This window comes from Salvelinus sp. IW2-2015, unplaced genomic scaffold (assembly GCF_002910315.2).
Source record: "Salvelinus sp. IW2-2015 unplaced genomic scaffold, ASM291031v2 Un_scaffold768, whole genome shotgun sequence".
NCBI lineage: Eukaryota > Metazoa > Chordata > Actinopteri > Salmoniformes > Salmonidae > Salvelinus > Salvelinus sp. IW2-2015.
The window spans coordinates 70,042-95,881 of NW_019942607.1; positions in this window are offsets into that span (position 1 = coordinate 70,042).

A 25,840-nucleotide genomic window follows, 5' to 3' on the forward strand; every position below is an offset into this window, starting at 1 on the left:
TTTCATATATTGTACTGATCAATAAAAACAAAGAAGGCTACTAAAATACAGTTTAAAAAAAAATATATATATATATGTATCCCTTCATTTAATGTCATTGGTGTTACCGCCTTGAAAATCATTAATTACAAATATATACATGGACCTTGAGCATTCCCTCCAGTGGAAAACTGTTATGGGTGACGGGTCTATATTAAATAAAAATTATTAGTAATACTGAAAAGAAAATACTGAATCTGGGTTTTAAAAGAGTTAATGAGATAAGGAAATAACAGAACAACACTTTAATACAATAGTTAGTCAATCTTCACATGGATGAACAACCAAAGGCAGCACTGAGGATTCTTACGGGGCCGTTCAATATGCAATCATTTTCACGATATGGACGGAGCAATAGAAAGAGTAGTGATGGTCATGGGGGACATTGTATACAGACAACTATGTTGTCAATTTGAGGATTCCATTGATAATTAGGTGTGTCTAAATAAAAGGTGTCTTGGTTTTAGTCATTTTAAATTAAGTGAAATTACATTCTTATCAAAATGATTAATCATATTACTTTGTGAATTATTGTAACTTATTTTTAACCTTAGATTTGAGCATATGGAGATTCTTCTCTCCATGTAAAAAAAATCCTAAATTACCTCAAATTTGTCATTGGTGTTCCCGTCATTGGTGTTAGCACTCTTACTTGTGGCACAATGTTATCATAATGGTCAACATATTTGAAAGTCATTAAGCTGCCATATAAGTTTATTTACAATCTACCCAAACACATTTAAATAAATCTGAATCTAGAAAAGTGAACTTAATTTCCCCCAAAATTCCATGCTTCCGCAATTCAACAACAACCCAAAACTAAAAGTACTGTAAATCCAGGCTATGCTCGCTCCTTCTTCATTTGGGGGTGGTGGTGTGGTTGGGGAATTGTTATTGTTCTGGTAAATGAGAGACGTCTATAAATACACTCAAAGTTTCCTCTTGGATCCAGCACCCAATCAGAAGTGAGTGTTGTGTTCAGTGAGACAGACAGCTCTGAGGGTGCAGTTTGGCTAAGTCAAGGCTCGGGGATGGGAGGGCCTGCCAGCCAGCCTGCCTGCCTTGAGCACTGCGGTGGGGTGGGTGAGGGAAATTTGGATAGGGGGAAACCTGCTAAGCGTCACTTGATGGCCCCAGGGTAGAGGAGGAACTTGGGCAAAAGTGGGGGAGAAATGACACTCAAATTTGTAGCGCTCATTTTCTCAATTACAATTGAGGAAGTTCCTGACTGCCAACTAAACTGTTATTCTCATTCTTATCACTGGTCAGTGGTCAAGAGTTTTATTAATTCCTACCAGAGAGGATTAGGGACACACGTTAGGCATGTTTTCATTCAGTTCTATAATCTCTTACCATAGTCTGGAAAGCCCCATGAGAAACACTCATCATTACCTTCATAAAACAAAAACAAATGACTATCCAACTGATTGTGGTGATTCAAAGAGTTTGACTCAGTGGTTGAGGTGCTAAACATGGTTTGATTTATGTAGCTCATAATACATAAAAGTTGTAAACAGAAAAATGCCATGGAATAGAATAAGAGATATCAATCTAATGTCAGTCCAGTGTTCTTGCCAATACTGTCCATACCTCAGCCATGAAGGTTGTGTTGATTTATGAATTCTGTAGGCAGAGTGATCGATCAAGCCAATCTCAATAGCTAAAGGGTATGAGCCAATCCTAGAGATCAATACTCAGTGCCACTGAGTTGTCACTACAGGCTGGCCTCCATCCCTAAATGAAAACAGTGCCCTTATAAGTGCACAGGGCGAGAACCAAATGCAGACACGGGAGGCAGATGGTTCAAGTCTCTATTTATTATAATCCAAGGGGCAGGCAAGAGAACTGTCATGGACAGGAAAATGATCATAACAAGGTCAGAGTCCAGGAGGTACATGATGGCAGGCAGGCTCGAGGTCAGGACGGGCAGTATGGTCAGGCAGGTGGGTTCAGAGTAGAGGCAGGCAGTAGTCAAAACCGTGAGGCCTAGCAAAAACAGAGAAAAGGAAAAATCAGGCGCACGGAAAACCACGCTGGTTGACTTGACAAGACGAACTGGCAACAGACAAACAGGGAACACAGGAATAAATGCCCAGGGACTAATGAGGAAAACAGGTGACACCTGGAGGTGGGTGCAGACAAGAACAAAAACAGGTGAAACAGATCAGGGCGTGACAGACCTGGTCAGTAAGGAAAGCCTGGTATTGAATTAGATGATTTCTTTGAGGCATTGGATATCTGTTGTAAATTAACAGGTCTATCCTAGAATATATATCAACGCTGAATCATTTATTTAATATTTTTGAATGATTAAGCTTATAATTGTTCAACGCCTGCCGGTTTCATTCTGTCTAGTGATGAGTTACTGTTTCTGAATGTGCATTGTATCTGTGACCAGTCTCTCTAGCCCTGTTTATACCTGCTGCTAACATGCGTCCGTCATCCTTATCTTGTCCCAATCTTGCCTGTTTACACCTATAAGATCTGATCAAAATCAGTTCACATTGTGTCTTTTAATCGTCTACACCTATCTAAAAATGTGGGCACAATGAGAATGAGGACAAGATCAGGACAAAGATGCATATTAGAACCAGGTATAAACGTGGCTAGAGTCATCAATTTTTGTACCAATAATGTAGTGAAGACATTTCCACAATCCACACAAAATTGTCTTTTTGTGTTTCCTGCCCAGGTGGTTGGAGGGAAGACACACCTRTCTCTTGTTATTCTTCACTGCACTTCCTGCTCGGCATCCAGCCGCAACATTTTCACAGTCCTCATATTGAGTTAAAGCCAGGAACCTGACCAACAAGGAGAATGAGGGGGAGAGACACCAGGGTGGAAAAACAGAGATATAACTTGTGAGGCAGGAGGAGGGCTGAGGGACATGAACAGCGGTCGACGTGAAGAATGGCCCATAAATCATGTATTACCTCCCAGCACTGTTAATGAGGTGGTGGCTCTTAAATAATTAGCGATGTGACTGAAGCATAGTTCCAAAGCAGTAGCCCAAGGATAAGGAAGACATCGGGGATAGACGGTGAAGGGAATGTGGGGCGCACCATCCGGGGGGGAGAAGGAAAAGATAAGCAAAGTGAATGTACAGTATTTTGAGAGAGAGAGGTGAGCCAGAAAAAGAATAAATAGAGGAACAGAAAGAGTGGACTGTATATATACACTGTTCAAAAAAATGAAGGGAACACTTAAACAACACAATGTAACTCCAAGTCAATCACACTTCTGTGAAATCAAACTGTCCACTTAGGAAGCAACACTGATTGACAATAAATTTCACATGCTGTTGTGCAAATGGAATAGACAACAGKTGGAAATTATAGGCAATTAGCAAGACACCCCCAATAGAGGAGTGGTTCTGCAGGTGGTGACCACAGACCACTTCTCAGTTCCTATGCTTCCTGGCTGATGTTTTGGTCACTTTTGAATGCTGGCGGTGCTTTCACTCTAGTGGTAGCATGATACAGAGTCTACAACCCACACAAGTGGCTCAGGTAGTGCAGCTCATCCAGGATGGCACATCAATGCGAGCTGTGGCAAGAAGGTTTGCTGTGTCTGTCAGCGTAGTGTCCAGACCATGGAGGCGCTACCAGGAGACAGGCCAGTACATCAGGAGACGTGGAGGAGGCCGTAGGAGGGCAACAACCCAGCAGCAGGACCGCTACCTCCGCCTTTGTGCAATGAGGAGCAGGTGGAGCACTGCCAGAGCCCTGCAAAATGACCTCCAGCAGGCCACAAATGTGCATGTGTCTGCTCAAACGGTCAGAAACATACTCCATGAGGGTGGTATGAGGGCCCGACGTCCACAGGTGGGGGTTGTGCTTAACAGCCCAACACCGTGCAGGACGTTGGCATTTGCCAGAGACACCAAGATTGGCAAATTCGCCACTGGCGCCCTGTGCTCTTCACAGATGAAAGCAGGTTCACACTGAGCACATGTGACAGACGTAACAGTCTGGAGACGCTGTGGAGAACGTTCTGCTGCCTGCAACATTCTCCAGCATGACCGGTTTGGCGGTGGGTCAGTCATGGTGTGGGGTGGCATTTCTTTGGGGGGCGACAGCCCTCCATGGGCTCGCCAGAAGTAGCCTGACTGCCATTAGGTACCGAGATGAGATCCTCAGACCCCTTGTGAGACCATATGTTGGTGCGGTTGCCCTGGGTTCCTCCTAATGAAAGACAATGCTAGACCTCATGTGGCTGGAGTGTGTCAGCAGTTCCTGCAAGAGGAAGGCATTGATGCTATGGACTGGCCCGCCCGTTCCCCAGACCTGAATCCAATTGAGCACATCTGGGACATCATGTCTCGCTCCATCCACCAACGCCACGTTGCACCACAGACTGTCCAGGAGTTGGCGGATGCTTTAGTCCAGGTCTGGGAGGAGATCCTCAGGAGACCATCCGCCACCTCATCAGGAGCATGCCCAGGCGTTGTAGGGAGGCCATACAGGCACGTGGAGGCCACACACACTACTGAGCCTCATTTTGACTTGTTTTAAGGACATTACATCAAAGTTGGATCAGCCTGTAGTGTGGTTTTCCACTTTAATTTTGAGTGTGACTCCAAATCCAGACCTCCATGGGTTGATAAATTTGATTTCCATTGATAAATATTTGTGTGGTTTTGTTGTCAGCACATTCAACTATGTAAAGAAAAAAGTATTTAATAAGAATATTTAATTCATTCAGATCTAGGATGTGTTATTTTAGTGTTCCCTTTATTGTTTTGAGCAGTGTATGTTGTGGGTGGGTTAATTTGTTCATCCTGTTTATACATTGTGTGTTACTTTAGAAAGGTAGCTAGCACAAGGGCCTTTTGGTTTTTACACAGGAGTCAATGGGGAGCCATGGTTAGCTACTGTAGACTCTTAGAAAAAAGGGTTCCAAAAGGGTTCTGCGGCTGTCCCCATAGGAGAACCATTTTTGGTTCCAGGTAGAACCCTCTGTGGAAAGGGTTCTACCTAGAACCCAAAAGGGTTCTACCTGGAACCAAAATGGGTTCTTCAAAGGGTTCTCCTGTGGGGACAGCCGAAGAACCCTTTTTGGTTCTAGATAGCACCCCTCCCCCACCAACCTCTCACCAGGCAGGCTGCATTCACATTCAGTACGGATGGCAGGCTGGGGCTGCTAGCTGGCCAAAGGTTGTTTGGTGGAGGGGGCAGGGATGTTTTCTCTCCAGTCAGCTAATTGACACACAGATGTCAGGAGGAGCCAAGACGGCCAAAGCACCCACTGGCGCCAACCCTCATCCTCTACCCTCCACTCCTGCTCCGCTCCACTCACTACAAAGGGAATTACTTGGGCTCTCCTGCATTGACAATAGCTCTTGTTTTTGTAGATAGTTACAATAGTAGGAGGGTAATTTAGACATCCTAGCTGGTAGCTACACCACTTTATATGACCTACATAGAGCAACCAATGTTTTGCATCACACGCTATTTGCTCAGGGTAGATCTCCATCGGACATCTACATACTACAGGATTTCTGGGAATTCAAATGTCTCCCGGAGCGCCCGACGGCTGACAGTTCAGCCGCCCAGTTTGTGTGTGTGTGTACTATCGGAGTGTTAAACACCTAAGTCCGGCCTTTCATCCACTATTACTAATTTTATTTACAAAATGACACAATCCAATTACGGCTTGAAGATATGCTGTGTAAATACACTGTACATGCTGCTAACTCTGCCCTCTTCATCTTGGTTAACAAAGAGATATGGTTGAATATGAATGACTGACAAGGAGCTTCATATCTTGGTCAATAGTTGCCTCAAAATACATCATGCCTCAAATGGTAAAGGGGGATATCTAGTCAGTTGTACAACTGAATGCGTTCAACTGAAATGTGTCTTCTTTAACCCAACCCCTCTGAATCAGAGAGGTGCGGGGGCTGCCATAATCGACATCCACGTCTTTGGCGCCCAGGAAAAGTGGGTTAACTGCCTTGCTCAGGGGCAAAACGACAGATTTTTACCTTGTTCAGCTCGGGGTGTCAATCCAGCAACCTTTCAGTTACTGCCCCAATGCTCTAATCACTAGGCTACCTGCCGCCAGGTACAGCAATACCACATGTGAGCTGACAGCCAGCCTGCACCAGTACTTACAGGAAACAGCCAGGCTGCCTTCCTGACTGGGGGGAGGCTACCTAGCTTCCACCATGGGTTCTGTGTGTTGAGCAATGTCCCGATGAGCACGTGTCTGTGTCCAGGTGGCAAAATGTGAACGCAGTCTGCCCACCAGMGCCTCGTCCACTTCCTGTTTTTACACTCACCCACACTCTGTTGCCATTTTGTCCAGGAAGTTGTAGGAGAGATACGGTTGACAAAGTCACGCTTTATTAAATTGGCAACAGCGTCTGTATGATAGAGGGAAAGAGAAAGGGGGGATACCTAGTCAGTTGCATAACTGAATGCATTAAACAGTAATGTGTCTTCCGCATTTAACACAACTCCTCTGAGTCAGGGCTAACATTTAGACAAAACAGAAATGTTGCATATATTATATCAAAAACATACATGAGACATGTAAGCTAAGCCTTCTAAGGTTTTATCACATACAGTGCATTTGGGAAAGTATTCAGACCCCATGACTTGTTCCACATTTTTAACATTACAGCATTATTCCAATTATTAAATAGTTTTTCCCCCTCACCAATCTACACACAACACCCCATAATGACAAAGCAAAAGCAGCTTTTATGTAAAAAAAAAAGAAAGAAAAATGTAAATATACCATTTACATAAGTTTTCAGACCCTTTACCCAGTACTTTCTTGAAGCGCCTTTGGTAGCGACTACAGTCTTAATTCTTCTTGGGTATGACGCTACAAGCTTGGCCCACCTGTATTTGTGGAGTTTCTCCAAGTCTTCTCTGCAGATCCTCTCAAGCTCTATCAGGTTGGATGGGGAGCGTTGCTGCACAGCTATTTTCAGGTCTCTCCAGAGATGTTCAATCGGTTTCAAGTCCGGGCTCTGGCTGGGCCACTCAAGGACATTCAGAGACTTTTCCCGAAGCCACTCCTGCATTGTCTTGGCTGTGTGCTTAGTTTTGGACCATAGGGTTCTTGGTCACCTTCTCCCCCAATTGCTCAGTTTGGCCGGGCGGCCAGCTCTAGGAAGAGTCTTGGTGGTTCCAAACTTCTTCCATTTAAGAATGATGGAGGCCACTGTGTTCTTGGCGGCCTTCAATGCTGCAGATTGTTTTTTGATACCCTTCCCCAGAACTCTGCTTCGACACAATCCTGTCTTGGAGCTCTATGGACAATTCCTTCGACCTCATTGCTTGGTTTTTGCTCTGACATGCACTGTCAACAGTGGGACCTTATATAGACAGGTGTGTGCCTTTCCAAATCATGTCCAATCAATTGAATTTAATACAGGTGGAATCCAATCAAGTTGTATAAACATCTCAATGATGATCAATGGAAACAGGATGCACCTGAGCTCAATTTTGAGTCTCATAGAAAAGGGGCTGAATGCTTACGTATTTCTGTTTTATTATTTTTATTAATTTGCAAAAATGTCTAAAAAACTGTTTTCGCTTTGTCATTATGGGGTGTTATGTGTAGATTGATGAGGATTTGTTTTTATTTAATACATTTTAGAATAAGGCTGTAATGTAACAACATGTGGAAAAATTCAAGGSTTCTGAATAATTTCCGAAGGCACTATAGATGGGAGATGAGGAGGAGGAGGACAGGATGAGGTGGAGAGAAAAGAAGGATGAAGAGGAGAGGAGTAAGAAGATAAAAGGACAGGAGGAGAGAAGACAAGGAGGAGGGGTAGGGGGAGGAGGAGGAGAGAGAAAGACAGGAGGAGAGGAGAGAAGAGAAGAAGAGGAGGAGGGGATGAAGGAGGGGGTGAAGGAGGAATGATTTTGATAGCAGCAGTGAATCTATTTAGTTATCAAGTGGACGTCTCTAATGTAACAGCTGTCCATTAGGAGGTGATGCCCATGGAAACTCATACCTGAACATTTAAATGTATATACAAATGTTGTATTTTTCTTAGAGTAATTGTCTTGTTTTTTTACATGTTGACTTTGCCCTACCAAGCAAAAAGGCAGTAGCTGCTCATTTGGTCGACAATGAGTTAATGTCATTTTTGCTACATTAAATACATGCTTAATCACGTGGAAAAGTTTCCTGGGGGTCATGTTAGCAGTAACTGCATAAAGTTACTGTGAAACCAAGGTAAATAAAAGCCATTTTTCTCAGTTCCACGCTATGAGCAGTTACTTCCTTTTTTCTTGGTAGGGCAGTATAAGAAAAGCAGTTATTTTGTAAAGGTTACATTATCAAAACATACACTATTCTTATAATATTCATAGATGACTAATATAATTCATATAGTTTGTCTCAAATATGTCACATCATGTCTTTGTAGGAAATTCACATCAATCATGTAATCAATGGTGTATGTCATAAGCACATAAGTTAACACATATACAAATAAAATACACCACTGACAAATAAGGAAAAACATACACAATCTTACCAGATCCTTATTAGATTACTTATTAGATGTTTGTACAAATAATATTTTGCCATTCAAGATTCTTATTTGATTTTCATGATTTTTTTCCAAATGGGATGGTCCAGATTTTGCACATGGGCAATTGGACAGAGCATTGTCGTCAAAGTCCCAGCCTGCTGATCTTTCAAGAATTGACGCGTGAGTCATGTCGGTACAGTATTAATTTAGACGGAAAGATACAACAAGAGAGCCTTGAAACTTAATGTTGACTATAAACAGAAACATAGGAAAGCCCAAGTCATTTTGCCCTGGCTTTGGTTAGTGTGCCAGAGATGCTGTGTTGTGTTCAGTGTTCAGATCCATGTACAGCAGCCTCCAATAAAGAGGGGGAGGACAGAAGCCAAGACAACAAGACAACACATTAAGTATCTATTCTTAATGTGCACCATTCTGTTTTTAGACCTGGACAAAGCACTGATTCAGCAGCTACGGTTGTCTTAAATTATTAGAAAGTAAATTGCTTAGATCATAGAAATCACTGTGCCGCTATATTTATAGACCTTCCTAAGGCCTTTGATACTGTTGACCTACCCTACTCATTCAAAGGTTGTCTAAATTGAACCTGGACAAGGYGTCTTGCAAGTGGTTAAAAAAATCCTGACAGAAAACACCAAGTGTGCTTTTTATTTTGTCAATATTACGAAAGGTGTCCCGCAGGTGTCAATATTGGGACCTGTTCTTTTTACTACTTCAATAAATATTATTGTCCAATCTGTGAAAACCTGTAACGTTCATCTGTATGCAGACAACACTGTTACAGTTGAAGTCARAAGTTTACATACACCTTAGCCAAATACATTTAAACTCAGTTTTTCACAATTCCTGACATTTAATCCTAGTAAGAATTCCTTTTCTTAGGTCAGTTAGGATCACCACTCTATTTTAAGAATGTGAAATGTCAGAATAATAGTAGAGAAAGATTTATTTCAGAATTTCTTTCTTTCATCACATTCCCAGTGGGTCAGAAGTTTACATACACTCAATTAGTATTTGGTAGCGTTGCCTTTGAATTGTTAACTTGGATCAAACATTTCGAGTAGCCTTCCACAAGCTTCGCACAATAAGTTGGGTGAATTTTAGCCCATTCCTCCTGACAGAGCCGGTGTAACTGAGAAAGGTTTGTAGGCCTCCTTGCTCTCACATGCTTTTTCAGTTCTGGCCAYAAGTTTTCTATCAGATTGAGGTCAGGGCTTTGTGATGGCCACTCCAATACCTTGACTTTGTTATCCTTAAGCCATTTTGCCACAACTTTGGAAGTATGCTTGGGGTCATTGTCCATTTGGAACTTCCTGACTGATGTCTTGAGATGTTGCTTCAATATATCCACATAATTTTCCTGACTGACATTATGTCATTATGACCAAACAGTTCTATTTTTGTTTCATCAGACCAGRGGACATTTTCCTAAAAAGTACAATCTTTGTCCCCTTGTGCAGTTGCAAACCGTAGTCTGGCTTTTTTTATGGTGGTTTTGGAGCAGTGGCTTCTTCCTTGCTGAGCGGCCTTTCAGGTTATGTCGATATAGTACTCGTTTTACTGTGGATAGAGATGCTTTTGTACCTGTTTCCTCCAGCATCTTCACTAGGTCCTTTGCTGTTATTCTGGGATTGATTTTCACTTTTCGCACCAAAGTACGTTCATCTCTAGTAGACAGAACGCGTCTCCTTCCTGAGCGGTATGATGGCTGCGTGGTCCCATGGTGTTTATACTTGCGTACTATTGTTTGTACAGATGAACGTGGTACCTTCAGGCATTTTGAAATTGCTCGCAAGGATGAACCAGACTTGTGGAGATCTATAATTTATTTTCTGAGGTCTTGGCTGATTTCTTTTGATTTTCCCATGATGTCAAGCAAAGAGGCACTGAGTTTGAAGGTAGGCCTCGAAATATATCCACAGGTACACCTCCAATTGACTCAAATGATGTCAATTAGCCTATCAGAAGCTTCTAAAGCCATGACAATTTTCTGGAATTTTCTAAGTTGTTTAAAGGCACAGTCAACTTAGTGTATGTAAACTTCTGACCCACTGGAATTGTGATACAATGAATTATAAGTGAAATAATCTGTCTGTAAACAATTGTTGGAAAAATGACTTGTCATGCACAAAGTAGACGCCTAACCGACTTGCCAAAACTATAGTTTGTTAACAAGATATTTGTGGAGTGGTTGAAAAACGAGTTTTAATGACTCCAAYCTAAGTGTATGTAAACTTCCGCCTTCCGCCCCAACTGCTAACCAGGTTAGGTTAGAACTGAAAACTGATTTCGTTGCCTTCCAGCTTGACCTTGATGATTTAAAATTGGTACTTCATGCGAGTAAAACAAAATATATGTTGTTTTCTAAATCACATACGAATGTTTCTGATAATTTATGTATACATTGTACATTGGATGGTGCTCTGATTGATCGCATCTGGATTGACGATACGCTTTCCTACAAAAGGCATGTTGAGGAGGTAAGAAATTAAGAATTAAAATGGGCTTCTTTTATAGGAATATGTAATTTCTTTCRCTAAATAGCAGAAAACAAATAATTCAGTCAACATTCATTCCAGTTACAGACTATGGCGATATTATCTATATGAATGCAGCTGCCACTGTATTAAAGCCATTGGATGCAGTTTACCATAGTGCATTATTACGGGTGAAAGGTTAGTGCATTGTTGTGGGCGATAGGTTCATTGCATTTTGGGCTAGCCCTCTTTGAAGTCCCAGATTGATTCATCACATTMTTTTTGTTTATAAGGCCCTATTTCAGAAACTTCAGACATATCTTTCTTCATTATTAACATAAAGAAGAACGGGATACAGGACCCGGTCTTAGGGGTTGATAAATCTGGAGATCCTTATGATTGCCATTGAGTTGGGACGATCAGCCTTTTTCTTTTTTGTACTTTAAATGTGGAATGACATCCAAAATACTTTCAAGTTGGAAGAATTGGTGCCCCTAGAGCATTTCAAAAGACTGTTAGGGGACATTTTTATAGAAGTTTTTTATGATTGTGTTTTGCTTTTTGTGTATCTTTGTGTATTTTAACGTAAATATACTGTATGGATGTGTAGTTTGAAATGTGTATATTGTATGTGTATTGTGTACACAGGGCTCACCTGGAAATGAGACCCTCGGTCTCAGTGTTGAATAAACAGGTTAAATAAAAAATAAATTAAAAAATAAATATGGAAAGTCAACTTTCTGATTCACCGTCTGGCAATTCGACAGACGAATCTGGGTTTGGCGAATGTGAAGAGGGTTAAACCAAGGCCTCATACCTTTTAAAGGGTTAATAAATTGTGTTATGATAAACTGTAAGGTCTCCTCTTCTAGGAGACCTCTGTGTATGTATTAACACCTGTTTTGAGTGTTGTGCCCTTCAGACATTCTCAGAAGACGGAAACCGCCTATGTTCATACATACTCCTCCTGTCTGGGTCCCACCTGGCTATCTGAGGTTCTGAGAATACGACTGGTTTTCTGAGAACAGAAGACTGCTGCAGGCCTGATGAAAACAGCCACCTGTCAGAAGATGCGTGGACTCGTTCGCCTTGTTATGACCCTATACTTGTGATGAAAGGCCAAGTTTTGGTCAAACCCACTTCTGAGCTTTTAATTGCTGATAAGATGGTTGCTGCTGTCAGGGGGCGGTTAGATTTATAAAAATATTGTTGCCAGGAAAACTCACGCAAGGAGGACTGGGAGAGGCTATATGAGTTACAGGATGTCTTAGACATTTTGCAGAACCTGGGGAGAGCTATCATATACTGTACTCTGTACCAACTTCTGCCTACAACTGTATTACTAAAGGATCATTTAAAAACTTAAACAAAGAGTCTGTGTTTCCTTTCCATTACTAATGCATGTTTGATAATTATATAGACCTGATCATTTGAAGAAATTGACCAACAGATGCCAGAAGAACTCTACCTGCCTGAATGCATAGCACCAACTGTAAAGTTTGGTGGAGGAGGAATAATGGTCTGGGGCAGTTTTTCATGGTTCAGGCTAGGCCCCTTGGTTCCAGTGAAGGGAAATCTTCACGCTACAGCATACAATGACATTCTAGACGATTCTCTGCTTCCAACTTTGTGAGAATAGTTTGTGGAAGGACGTTTCCTGTTTCAGATTGACAATGCCCCCATGCACAAAGTGAGGTCCATACAGAAATAGTTTGTCGAGATCGGTGTGGAAGAATTTGACTGGCCTGCACAGAGCCCTGACCTCAACCCTAACACCTTTGGGATGAATTGAAACACCTACTACGAGCCAGGCCTAATCGCCCAACATCAGTGCCCAAACTTACTAAGGCTCTTGTGGCTGAATGGAARCAAGTCCCTGCAGCAATGTTCCAACATCTAGTGGAAAGCTTTCCTAGAAGAGTGGAGGCTGTTGTAGCAGCAAACTCCATATTAATGCCCATGATTGATTTCCATTTTGGAATGAGATGTTCAACGAGCAGATGTCCACATACTTTTGGAGCAAAGAGGGGCGATAAAAAGTGTGAGGAGAGAGGAGTTGGCGGAAATTGTATAATATTTTGATTACCAAGCTATCAGAGTGGATCATAGCGTATTTCCATTCCGACCCATATGAACAATGATGACATTATTACAGAGATGGGATGAGGTGGCTCAGCCTTCTTACAGGGATTCCCTGGAGCATTCCTAATCAGGACATATCTCCTATCTGATATCGGCGACATACTCAATAATGTCACCCAACCTTGCCATGGCAAACACACATGATTGTGTGATGTGTTTGAATCACAGGCATTACACAAAGTCACACTGAGATAAAGCACATTCAGAATTGAAATTAATAATTCACACATATTCAATTCCATTCACAAATATTTGATTCACACAACACAGTCACCATCTTGCAAAAAATGACATCCACATGCACACCAACAACAACATTTCTTTCTCCCACAGTCTGATTTATGACAGTTATCCTGTAACAGGATAGGAGTGTCACAAACGTATCCCTTTTTGGACCCATTTGTTTTCATCAGGACAATGAATGAATTCCTTCTAAAAAGAGTTACACAACAGATAGGCAGCCAAACTACTTTTAGGTACCAACACCAATGCAACAGACAACTCAAAATCTGAAAAGGATAGCTTTCTAACACCAATGCCTTTGTGACAAATCCCTCTGGCTCACCTCTTCTTTGTTTCTTATCATACGACAACTAGATCTGGAGCTATTAAAGCTATTCACATTCTTAACCATATGCAAAGCTTTGAAAAATCACTAGGTTTCAAGTGTTAAAATGTTTTCCGCCATTCAAATCTACAATCTGTAATTCAATCTCACAAATAACGACCAATTATTGTTTCCCCAGCTCCAAACCCACAGGTTTGAGTCCTCCCTGTACATGCATGCCTTAAGTAAAATATTCCAAACAGAGGAGTCAATATCTTGAGGGTCACATGTTTTCCTTGGTTGACCTTCACACAGTGCTTGTGAATGGGGTGGAGAAACCCAGTGTCCCTACATCATAAACGCAGGCTTGTGTACTTTCACAAACAGTCATCTGTTTGTCTGCACATTTTTCCCTCAGTTATTTTTCTTCTATATCCGGAGACATTTAGTCAGTTTGAGTCAATATGCTTGAGTATTGAATGCATCCAATTCAATTCATTATGACATGAACTTTTCATTATATTAATGCATTTGCATGTTCAACGAGCAAGTACATCCAAAGCTGCTACTGCTGAGAGATACATCACGTTGGTTTGTACATTCAGCTTTGCCCAAGGTGTGTACCATAAAACATCACACCACTTATTTTTGTTAGAATTAACACAGTCAGCCAACCATGTTTTATGCAAGACCTACAGTATTGATCTGTTATTAAGGAAAGTGAAGTTTACAAAAGAAGGCAATGCATTCAGTGAAGAGAATGAGAGTGAGTAAACATTTGAGATTAAAAAAGGGTTTTGGTTCTAACTATATATTCCCTGTCAGATGACAAGATGGTAATTTCCATATAAATATTTGAGTGGAGGTTGAATAATTGATGGTTTCACTAGCAAAATCAATGTGAAGCGGAGGCTCGCTCTGCCACCTTCTCTCTGCTCTGACTTCAGGGGTTCCAGGGTCTGTGTGTGTGTGTGTGGTGTGGGGGGATTACAGGCTACTGTCCAATCTCTATGAATACTCCTCTCCCAGTTAAAAAGAGAATGCCCCACCCATTCTTGCTGCCAAAATGTTCTGTCTGTCGTTCATTCTTTGTAGGGCTGTGTTTGGTAGAAAGAGACATCTCCTCTGTAAGAGAATGCCCTAATTATTCATGACCATTAAGCCATTCAGGATGTGGCATATGTGTCGTTCTCAAAGGCACATTTCGGCCTCACTTGTTAATGGCTGTTTTATTGTTGTTGTTTTGAACTTTGAACCAGTGAAATAGGAATTTAAGCCCTGACCAATGCAATGAGGTAATTAATCTTGTCAATAGGGGGGCGCTGTTTTCACTTTGGAAAAAATCGTGCCCAAATGAAACGGCCTCGTACTCTTTTCTAGATCATACAATATGCATATTATTATTACTATTGGATAGAAAACACTCAGAAGTTTCTAAAACTGTTTGAATTATATCTGTGAGTAAAACAGAACTCATTTTGCAGCAAACTTCCATACAGGAAGTGAAAAATCTGAAAACGAGGCTCTGTTTCAGGGCCTGCCTATTCAACTGGCTTTTATTTATCGATATGCATGTACTTCATACGCCTTCCACTAGATGTCAACAGGCATCTGTCAACAGGCATCTGTCAACAGGCATTTGTCTTCGAAGGCGCACGGCGGAGCTCGACATTATCTTCTGAAAAGCGTTCGGTTTACACGGCGAATATCTCCGGCTCTGATTTTATTTGATACACTGCTAGCTAGCCAGCTAGCCAGCTAGCCAACTCCTACCGAATAGCAGCACTGTAGAAACTATTACATTACAACGGAACGACTTGATTCGTGTAGTGTTAGCTAGCTACATAGTTGTCTTTGCTGTCTTTGCTGTCTTTGTATCTAAGATAATTGTGTAGTTTAGAGTAATTATCGAGGTTTAGCTAGCAGCTATTTTCGTCTCGCCGCGAGAGTACTTCCGGGTTGGAGCGAGTAGTCGCATTTCGCATTTCGCTCGCTCCACAGGTAGTATTACATTTCATTTCATTACAGTACAACGGTTTGATTTGTTTGATCTTAGCAATTTTTTCTTAGCTAGCTACATAGCCGTTCTTTGTATCAAAACGATATTGTGTAGTTTAGAGTATTATCGAGGTTAGCTAGCCAGCTATTTTCGTCTTCTAACGTAGTCCAAGCACTGCTAGCTAGCCATCTTCACCAGCAGCAGTACTGTATCATTTTAGTCAATAAGAATTTTTTGGCAACGTAAGCTTATACCTGGCTGGAACATTCGAGACGTGTAGTCATTTGTTTTTTTTGGTGGTTTGCATGTTTGTCTTTGTCATTCGTAATCACCTTGTGCATTAGCGTAGCCTCTTCTGTAGCCTGTCAACTATGTGTCCTGTCTATCCTTCTTCTCTCCTTCTGCACAGACCATAGCAAACGCTTCACACGCGTGGCCGCTGCCACTCTAACCTGGTGGTCTCCAGCGCGCACGCCCACGTGGAGTTCAGGTCTCCGGCAGCCTCTGGAACTGCCGATCTGCGGCCAACAAGGCAGAGTTCATCTCAGCCTATGCTTCCTCAGTCCGTCGACTTCTTGGCACTGACGGAAACATGGATTACCACAGATTAACCTGCTATCCTACTGGCTCTTCTCGTTTCTGCCAACGTGTTCTCGACACCCGGAAGCTTCTGGTCAGCGGGGTGGTGGCACTGGGATCCTCATCTCTCCCAAGTGGACCATTCTCTCTTTCTCCCCTGACCCATCTGTCTATCGCTCCTTTGAATTCCATGCTGTCACAGTTACCAGCCCTTTCAAGCTTAACATCCTTATCATTTATCGCCTCCAGGTTCCTTGGAGAGTTCTATGCAAATGAGCTTGACGCTTGATAGCCTTTCCTGAAGGCTCACCTCTCACAGTTCTGGGTGACTTTAACCTCCCCACGTCTACTTTGACTCATTTCTACTGCCTCCTTCTTTCGCACTCTCTCCTCTTTTGACCTCACCTCTCATCCTCCCCCCTACTCACAAGGCAGGCAATTACGCTTGACGTCATCTTTACTAGATGTGTTTCTTCCACTATCTATTGCAACTCCCTCAAGTCTCCGACCACTAATTTATCCTTTTCCCTTCGCTCTTATCCAAACGTTCCCACACTGGCCCTACCTCGGATGGTATGCGCCGTCCCAACCTTCGCTCTCTCTCCCCGCTCTCTCTCCTCTTCCACTCCTATCATCTCTTCTCTCTGCTCAAACCTTCTCCAACTATTCCTGATTCTGCCTCCTCAACCCCCTCCTCTCCTCCTTTCTGCATCTTTGACTCTCTATGTCCCCTATCCTCCAGGCCGGATCGGTCCTCCCTCCTGCTCCGTGGCTCGACGACTCATTGCGAGCTCTAGAACAGGGCTCCGGGCAGCCGAACGGAAATGAGAGGAAACTCCTCCCTGCGGACCTGGCATCCTTTCACCTCCCTCCTCTCTACATTCTCCTCTTCTGTCTCTGCTGCTAAAGCCATTTCTACCACTCTAAATGTCCAAGCATCTGCCTCTAACCCTAGGAAGCTCTTTGCCACCTTCTCCTCCTCTGAATCCGCCCTCCTCCCTCCCCTCCTCTCTCGGATGCACTTCGCTCAACCTCTTTGCGAAAGAAGGTCGGGAATCCGATCCCTCGTTCTCGCCCACACGTTGCTACAACCGACACCGCTGGTGCTCTGCCACAACCTTGCCCTCACTGCTCGCTTCTGACACTCTTTCTCCCGCTCTCTCTCCAGATGAAATCTCGCGTCTTGTGACGGCCGGCCGTCCAACACCCTGCCCCGCTTGACCCTATCCCCTCCTCTCTTCTCCAGACATTTCCGGAGACCTTCTCCCTTACCTCACTCGTCTCATCAACTCATCCTTGACCACTGGCTACGTCCCTTCCGTCTTCAAGAGAGGGAGAGTTGCACCCCTTCTGAAAAAACCTACACTCGATCCCTCGATGTCAACAACTACAGACCAGTATCCCTTCTTTCTTTTCTCTCCAAAACTTTGAACGTGCCGTCCTTGGCCAGCTCTCCTGCTATCTCTCTCAGAATGACTTCTTGATCCAATCAGTCAGGTTTCAGACTAGTCATTCAACTGAGACTGCTCTTCTCTGTGTCACGGAGGCGCGTCCGCACTGCTAAAGCTAACTCTCTTCCTCTGCTCTCATCCTTCTAGACCTATCGGCTGCCTTGATACTGTGAACCATCAGATCCTCCTCTCCACCCTCTCCGAGTTGGGCATCTCCGGCGCGGCCCACGCTGTGGATGCGTCCTACCTGACAGGTCGCTCCTACAGGTGGCGTGGCGAGAATCTGTCTCCGCACCACGTGCTCTCACTGGTGTCCCCCGAGGGCTCTGTTCTAGGCCCTCTCCTATTCTCGCTATACACCAAGTCACTTGGCTCTGTCATATCCTCACATGGTTTCTCCTATCATTGCTATGCAGACGACACACAATTAATCTTCTCCTTTCCCCCTTCTGATAACCAGGTGGCGAATCGCATCTCTGCATGTCTGGCAGACATATCAGTGTGGATGACGGATCACCACCTCAAGCTGAACCTCGGCAAGACGGAGCTGCTCTTCCTCCGGGGAAGGACTGCCCGTTCATGATCTCGCCGTCACGGTTGACAACTCCATTGTGTCCTCCTCCAGATAGGCTAAGAACCTTGGCTGTGTCTGGACAACACCCTGTCGTTCTCAACTAACATCAAGGCGGTGACCGTTCCTGTAGGTTCATGCTCTAACAACATTTGCAGAGTACGACCCTGCCTCACACAGGAAGCGGCGCAGGTCCTAATCCAGGCACTTGTCATCTCCGTCTGGATTACTGCAACTCGCTGTTGGCTGGGTTCCCTGCCTGTGCCATTAAACCCCTACAACTCATCCAGAACGCCGCAGCCCGTCTGGTGTTCAACCTTCCCAAGTTCTCTCACGTCACCCCGCTCCTCCGCTCTCTCCACTGGCTTCCAGTTGAAGCTCGCATCCGCTACAAGACCATGGTGCTTGCCTACGGAGCTGTGAGGGGAACGGACCTCCGTACCTTCAGGCTCTGATACAGAGCACTACCGCCAAAAACAAGGGCACTGCGTTCATCCACCTCTGGCCTGCTCGCCTCCCTACCTCTGAGGAAGTACAGTTCCCGCTCAACCCAGTCAAAACTGTTCGCTGCTCTGGCACCCCAATGGTGGAACAAACTCCCTCACGACGCCAGGTCAGCGGAGTCAATCAACACCTTCCGGAGACACCTGAAACCCCACCTCTTTAAGGAATACCTAGGATAGGATAAAGTAATCCTTCTAACCCCCCCCCTTAAAAGAGTTAGATGCACTATTGTAAAGTGGTTGTTCCACTGGATATCATAAGGTGAATGCACCAATTTGTAAGTCGCTCTGGATAAGAGCGTCTGCTAAATGACTTAAATGTAAATGTAAATGATAATAACATCATAAAGTAGGTTTTTTCAACCGAGTTTTATCAGGTAATCAAGCCCACTACTGTTGTGTCGTCTGCAAACTTGAGTTGGAGGCGTGGATGGCCACACATTCATGGGTGAACAGGGAGTACAGGGGGGGCTGAGCATGCACCCTTGTGGGGAGATGTTGTTTTCTACCTTCACCACCTGGGGGCGGCCCGTCAGGAAGCCCAGGATCCAGTTACACAGGGTGAGGTGGAGGTGATCTGATCCTTGACTAGCCTCTCAAAGCAATTCATGATGACAGAAGTGAGTGCTTCGGGGCGATAGTCATTTAGTTCAGTTACCTTTTCCTTCTTGGGTACAGGAACAACGGTGGCGATATATCATTTAGTTAAGTTACCTTTTCCTTCTTGGTTACAGGAACAACTGTGGCGATATAGGGAGATATGTCCGTATGTCAAGGTATGCGTGAAGGGTTGTAGGAAGTCAGGTGCAGGAGAGCAGATATTTGGTAGCAAAACGGAGCCTTTTATTTGGCGAACCAAAACCACACGACACAAACAAACACGAAATAACAATACGGGTTGAACATAACCCAGCGCAACCAGCCTAGCGTGCGCATACATGAAAACAGATTAACAATACCACACAAAGACATGGGGGAAACAGAGGGTTAAATACACAACACATAATGAGGGAAATGAGAACCCGGTGTATGGGAAAACGAGACAAAACAAATGGAAAATGAAAAATGGATCGGCGATGGCTAGAAGACCGGCGACGTCTACCGCCGAACACCGCCCGAACAAGGAGAGGCATCGACTTCGGCAGAAGTGACACCGTAATCGACTTCGGCAGAAGTGACACCGTAAACACACCAGCCAGCTGGTCTGCGCATGCCGTCTGGGCCGGCAGATTGCGAGGGTTAACATATTTAAATGTCTTAGTCATGCCGGCCATGGAGAAGGAGAGCCCACAGTCCTTGGTAGCGGGCCACGTTGGTGGCACTGTATTATCCTCAAAGCGAGCAAAGAAGGTGTTTAGTTTGTCTGGAAAGACGTCGGTGTCCGTGACGTGGCTGGTTTTCTCTTTGTAGTCTGTGATTGTCTATAAACCCTGCCCACATACGTCTCGTGTCTGAGCGGTTGAATTGCGACTCCACTTTGTCTCTATAATGACCTTTTGCTTGTTTGATTGCCTTGCAGAGGGAATAACTTGGCCGGTGACGTCGATTGCCAAACGCCGCCCGTACAAGGAGAGGGACCGACTTCGGCGGAAGTCGTGACAATCATGTACATTTCTGTTGATATTGAAGTCATTCCAAAGGGTAGGTTAATCAGAGCAAATGAAACATGACCATACTTTAACACTCATATACAGTGGCAAGAAAAAGTATGCAAACCATTTGGAATTACCTGGATTTCTACATAAATTGATCATCAAATTTGATCTGATCTTCATCTAAGTCACAACAATGGACAAACATAGTGTGCTTAAACTAATAATACACAAATTATTGTATTTTTCTTGTCTATATTGAATACATCATTTAAACATTCACAGTGTAGGTTGGAAAAAGTATGTGAACCTCTAGGCTAATGACTTCTCCAAAAGCTAATTGGAGTCAGGAGTTAATGAACCTGGAGTCAAATCAATGAGACGAGATTAGAGATGTTGGTTAGAGTGGCCTTGTCCTATAAAAAACACTCACAAAATTAGAGTTTGCTATTCACAAGAAGCATTGCCTGATGTGAACCATGCCTCGGACAAAAGAGATCTCAGAAGACCTAAGATTAAGAATTGTTGACTTGCATGAAGCTAGAAAGGGTTACAAAAGTATCTCTAAAAGCCTTGATATTCATCAGTCCACGATAAGACAAATTGTCTATAAATTGAGAAAGTTCAGCACTATTGCCACTCCAACTCTATGTTGGAGTGGCTGTCCTGCAAAGATGACTGCAAGAGCACAGCGCAGAATGCTCAATGAGGTTAAGAAGAATCCTAGTGTCAGCTAAAGACTTACAGAAATCTCTGGAAGATGCTATCATCTCTGTTGACTAGTCTACAATACGTAAAACACTAAACAAGAATGGTGTTCATGGGAGGACAACATGGAAGAAGCCACTCCTGTCCAAAAAAACAATTGGCTATCTGTCCGCCAATTGAAGCTCAACAGAAGTTGGGTGACGCACCTAGACAACGACCCAAAACACAGAATTAAATCAACAACAGAATTGCTTCAACAGAAGAAAATATGCCTTCTGGAGTGGCCCAGTCAGATTCCTGACCTCATCCTGATTGAGATGCTGTGGCATGACCTCAAGAGAGCAGTTCACACCAGAATATTGCTGAACTGAAACAGTTTTGTAAAGAGGAATGTTCCAAAATTCCTCCTGATCCGCAGGACTGATCCGCAACTACAGAAAACGTTTGGTTGAGGTTATTGCTGCCAAAGGAGGGTCAACCAGTTATTAAATCCAAGGGTTCACATACTTTTCCCACCCTGCACTGTGAGTGTTTACACAGTGTGTTCAGTAAAGACATGAACAATTATAATTGTTTGTGTGCTATTAGTTTAAGCAGACTGTGTTTGTATATTGTTGTGACCTAGATGAAGATCAGATAACATTTTATGACCAATTTATGGAGAAATCCAGGTATTTCCAAAGGGTTCACATACTTTTTATTGCCACTGTACAGTATCATCAATGAGGCTATTAGGCCTTACATAGCATTTCAAAGTCATCAACAGCTATTGTTTAAACTCAACCCAGAATTCAACTAAAATAGACAATACAATAGGCTTAGGGCTTCAAGCTCTGGTTGATTTCAAATGTAATGATATTTAGGGATATTTAATTTAAATTGACATTATGTTGAATTGTGTTTGGTGGTCAACGCAACATTTGAAGGAAATGTATCTTATGCTTCGATGGTTCCATCTGTGCCGCTGACTTAGTCTGGCTTTGATGTCAATTTAAGGCAGCCCCCCGCACCTCTCTGATTCAGAGGGGTTGGGTTAAATGCAAAAGACACATTTCAGTTGAAGGCATTCAGTTGTACAACTAACTAGGTATCCCCTTTTCCCTTTAATTCTAGTTTGTCTACAAACTAATAATTTATATGTTGTGAATCCAACATATCAATTATTAGTTTGTAGACAAACTGGAATTAAAGAAAGCCTTAAAGTTTTTCTTTTTTTTCTGAGATGTTTTTATTAAATTAAATGATCTTCTTGAATTTGGTCAGCAACCATAGGTGTGGAGTGTGCTATTTCTGCCTTCTAGTCGAACAGGTCAAAGCCCAATATCACGTTTGTAATACAATAAATCCTATTAACTTGTCAACAAATTAATTAACAAATTCACGTATCCAACTCAACCAAAAATAAAAGTTAAAGAATGGGATTAAGCCACTGGCTCAGTTGGAACTATCCAAGCAGTAAATATCTCCTTTAAAAGGTGCAATATGCAGAAATCGCTCTGCCATTTCCTGGTTGCTAAAATTCTAATAGTTCGCTAATTTCAGTGTATGTGGAAAAACAATCAAAACAGAATGATTGTAACATCTAAACCGCTGTGAAATATATTTTCAATAACCCAAAATATTGTATTTTCAGCTGTTTGAAGCTGGTGTACAAAACCGAAAGTAAAAACACAAAAACTAACCTTAAGAATGGGATGCATAGAAATAGCACACAAGATCTAGCGCTTCTTAGATTTGCTTTCAATGAGAATGACAGATCTATAACTCACATTTCTATGGGCCATATACAGCGTTCCTCACTGAGTTCCCTGAATTCCTATCGGACCTTGTAGTCATAGCAGATAATATTCACATTTTTGGTGATTTTAATATTCATATGGAAAAGTCCACAGACCAACTGCAAAAGGCTTTTGGAGCCATCATCGACTCAGTGGGTTTTAACCAACATGTCTATAGAACCTACTAACTGCCAAAGTCATACTCTGGACCTAGTTTTGTCCCATGGAATAAATGTTGTAGATCTTAATGTTTTTCCTCATAATCCTGGACTATCGGACCACCATTTTATTACGTTTGCAATCGCAACAAATAATCTGCTCAGACCCCAACCAAGGAGCATCAAAAGTCGTGCTATAAATTCTCAGACAACACAAAGATTCCTTGATGCCCCTCCAGACTCCTTCTGCCTACCCAAGGACGTCAGAGGACAAAAATCAGTTAACCACCTAACTGAGGAACTCAATTTAACCTTGCGCAATACCCTAGATGCAGTTGCACCCCTAAAAACTAAAAACATTTGTCATAAGAAACTAGCTCCCTGGTATACAGAAAATACCCGAGCTCTGAAGCAAGCTTCCAGAAAATTGGAACGGAAATGGCGCCACACCAAACTGGAAGTCTTCCGACTAGCTTGGAAAGACAGTACCGTGCAGTATCGAAGAGCCCTCACTGCTGCGCGATCATCCTACTTTTCCAACTTAATTGAGGAAAATAAGAACAATCCAAAATTTATTTTTGATACTGTTGCAAAGCTAACTAAAAAGCAGCATTCCCCAAGTGAGGATCGCTTTCACTTCAGCAGTAATAAATTCATTAACTTCTTTGAGGAAAAGATCATGATCATTAGAAAGCAAATTACGGACTCCTCTTTAAATCTGCGTATTCCTCCAAAGCTTAGCTGTCCTGAGTCTGCACAACTCTGCCAGGGCCTAGGATCAGGGGAGACACTTAAGTGTTTTAGTACTATATCTCTTGACACAATGATGAAAATAATCATGGCCTCTAAACCTTCAAGCTGCATACTGGATCCTATTCCAACTAAACTACTGAAAGAGCTGCTTCATGTGCTTGGCCCTCCTATGTTGAACATAATAAACGGCTCTCTATCCACCGGATGTGTACCAAACTCACTAAAAGTGGCAGTAATAAAGCCTCTCTTGAAAAAGCCAAACCTTGACCCAGAAAATATAAAAAACTATCGGCCTATATCGAATCTTCCATTCCTCTCAGACATTTTTGAAAAAGCTGTCGCACAGCAACTCACTGCCTTCCTGAAGACAAACAATGTATACGAAATGCTTCAGTCTGGTTTTAGACACCATCATAGCACTGAGACTGCACTTGTGAAGGTGGTAAATTACCTTTTTAATTGGCGTTCAGACTGAGTTCTGATCTGTGCCTCGCTCTTACTAACTTTGATACCATCGATCACCACATTCTTTTTGGAGAGAACTGGAAACCAAATTGGTCTACACGGACAAGTTCTGGCCTGGTTTAGATCTTATCTGTCGGAAAGATATCAGTTTCTCTCTGTGAATGGTTTGTCCTCTGACAAATCAACTGTACATTTCGGGTGTTCCTCAAGGTTCCATTTTAGGACCATATTGGTTTTCACTATATATTTTACCTCTTTGGGATGTCATTCGAAACATAATGTTAACTTTCACTGCATGCGGATGACACACACAGCTACATTTCAATGAAACATGGTGAAGCCCCAAAATTGCCCTCGCTAGAAGCCTGTGTTTCAGACATAAGGAAGTGGATGGCTGAAAATTTCTACTTTAAACTCGGCAAAAACAGAGATGCTTGTTCTAGGTCCCAGAAACAAAGAGATATTCTGTTAAATCTGACAATTAATCTTGATGGTTGTAAAGTCGTCTCAAATAAACTGTGAAGGACTCGGCGTACTCTGGACCCTGATCTCTCTTTTGACGAACATATCAGACTGTTTAAGGACAGCTTTTTTCCATCTACGTAACATTGCAAAAATCAGAAACTTTCTGTCCAAAATGATGCAGAAAAATTAATCATGCTTTTGTTACTTCTAGGTTAGACTACTGCAATGCTCTACTTTCCGGCTACCCGGATTAAAGCACTAAATAAACTTCAGTTAGTGCTAAATACGGCTGCTATAATCCTGACTAGAACAAGAAATTTGATCATATAGTCCAGTGCTAGCTTCCCTACACTGGCTTCCTGTTAAGGCAAGGGCTGATTTCAAGGTTTTACTGTTAACCTATAAAAGCGTTACATGGGCTTGCTCCTACCTATCTTTCCGAGTTGGTCCTGCACGATAACCTACACGTACGCTACGGTCACAAGACGCCAGGCCTCCTAATTGTCCCTTAGAATTTCTAAGCAAACAGCTGGAGGCAGGGTTTCTCCTATAGATCTCAATTTTTATGTGGAATGGTCTGCCTACCATGTGAGAGACGCAGATCGGTCTCAACCTTTAAGTCTTTACTGAAGACTTATCTCTTCAGTAGGTCATATGATTGATTGTGTAGTCTGGCCCAGGTGATGAAGGTGAACGGAAAGGCTCTGGAAGCAACGAACCGCCCTAGCTGTCGCTCCTGGCCGGTTCCCCCTCTATCCAACTTGAGATCTCTGCCTCTAACCCTATTACAGGGTCTGAGTCACTGGCTGTTACTGGTGCTCTTTCATGCCGTCCCTAGGAGGGTGCATCACTTGAGTGGTATTGGTTACTGACGTGATCTTCCTGTCGTGGTTGGCGCCCCCCCCCCCCCCTTGGTTTTTGTGCTGTGGTGGAATCTTTGTGGGCTATACTCGGCCTTGTCTCAGGATTGTAAGTTGGTGGTTGAAGTTTATCCTTCAATAGTGGAAATGCTGGGGGCTTATGCTTTGGACAAAGTGGGTGGAGGTTTATATCACTTCCTGTTTGGCTCCTGTCCGTAGGGATATAATTATC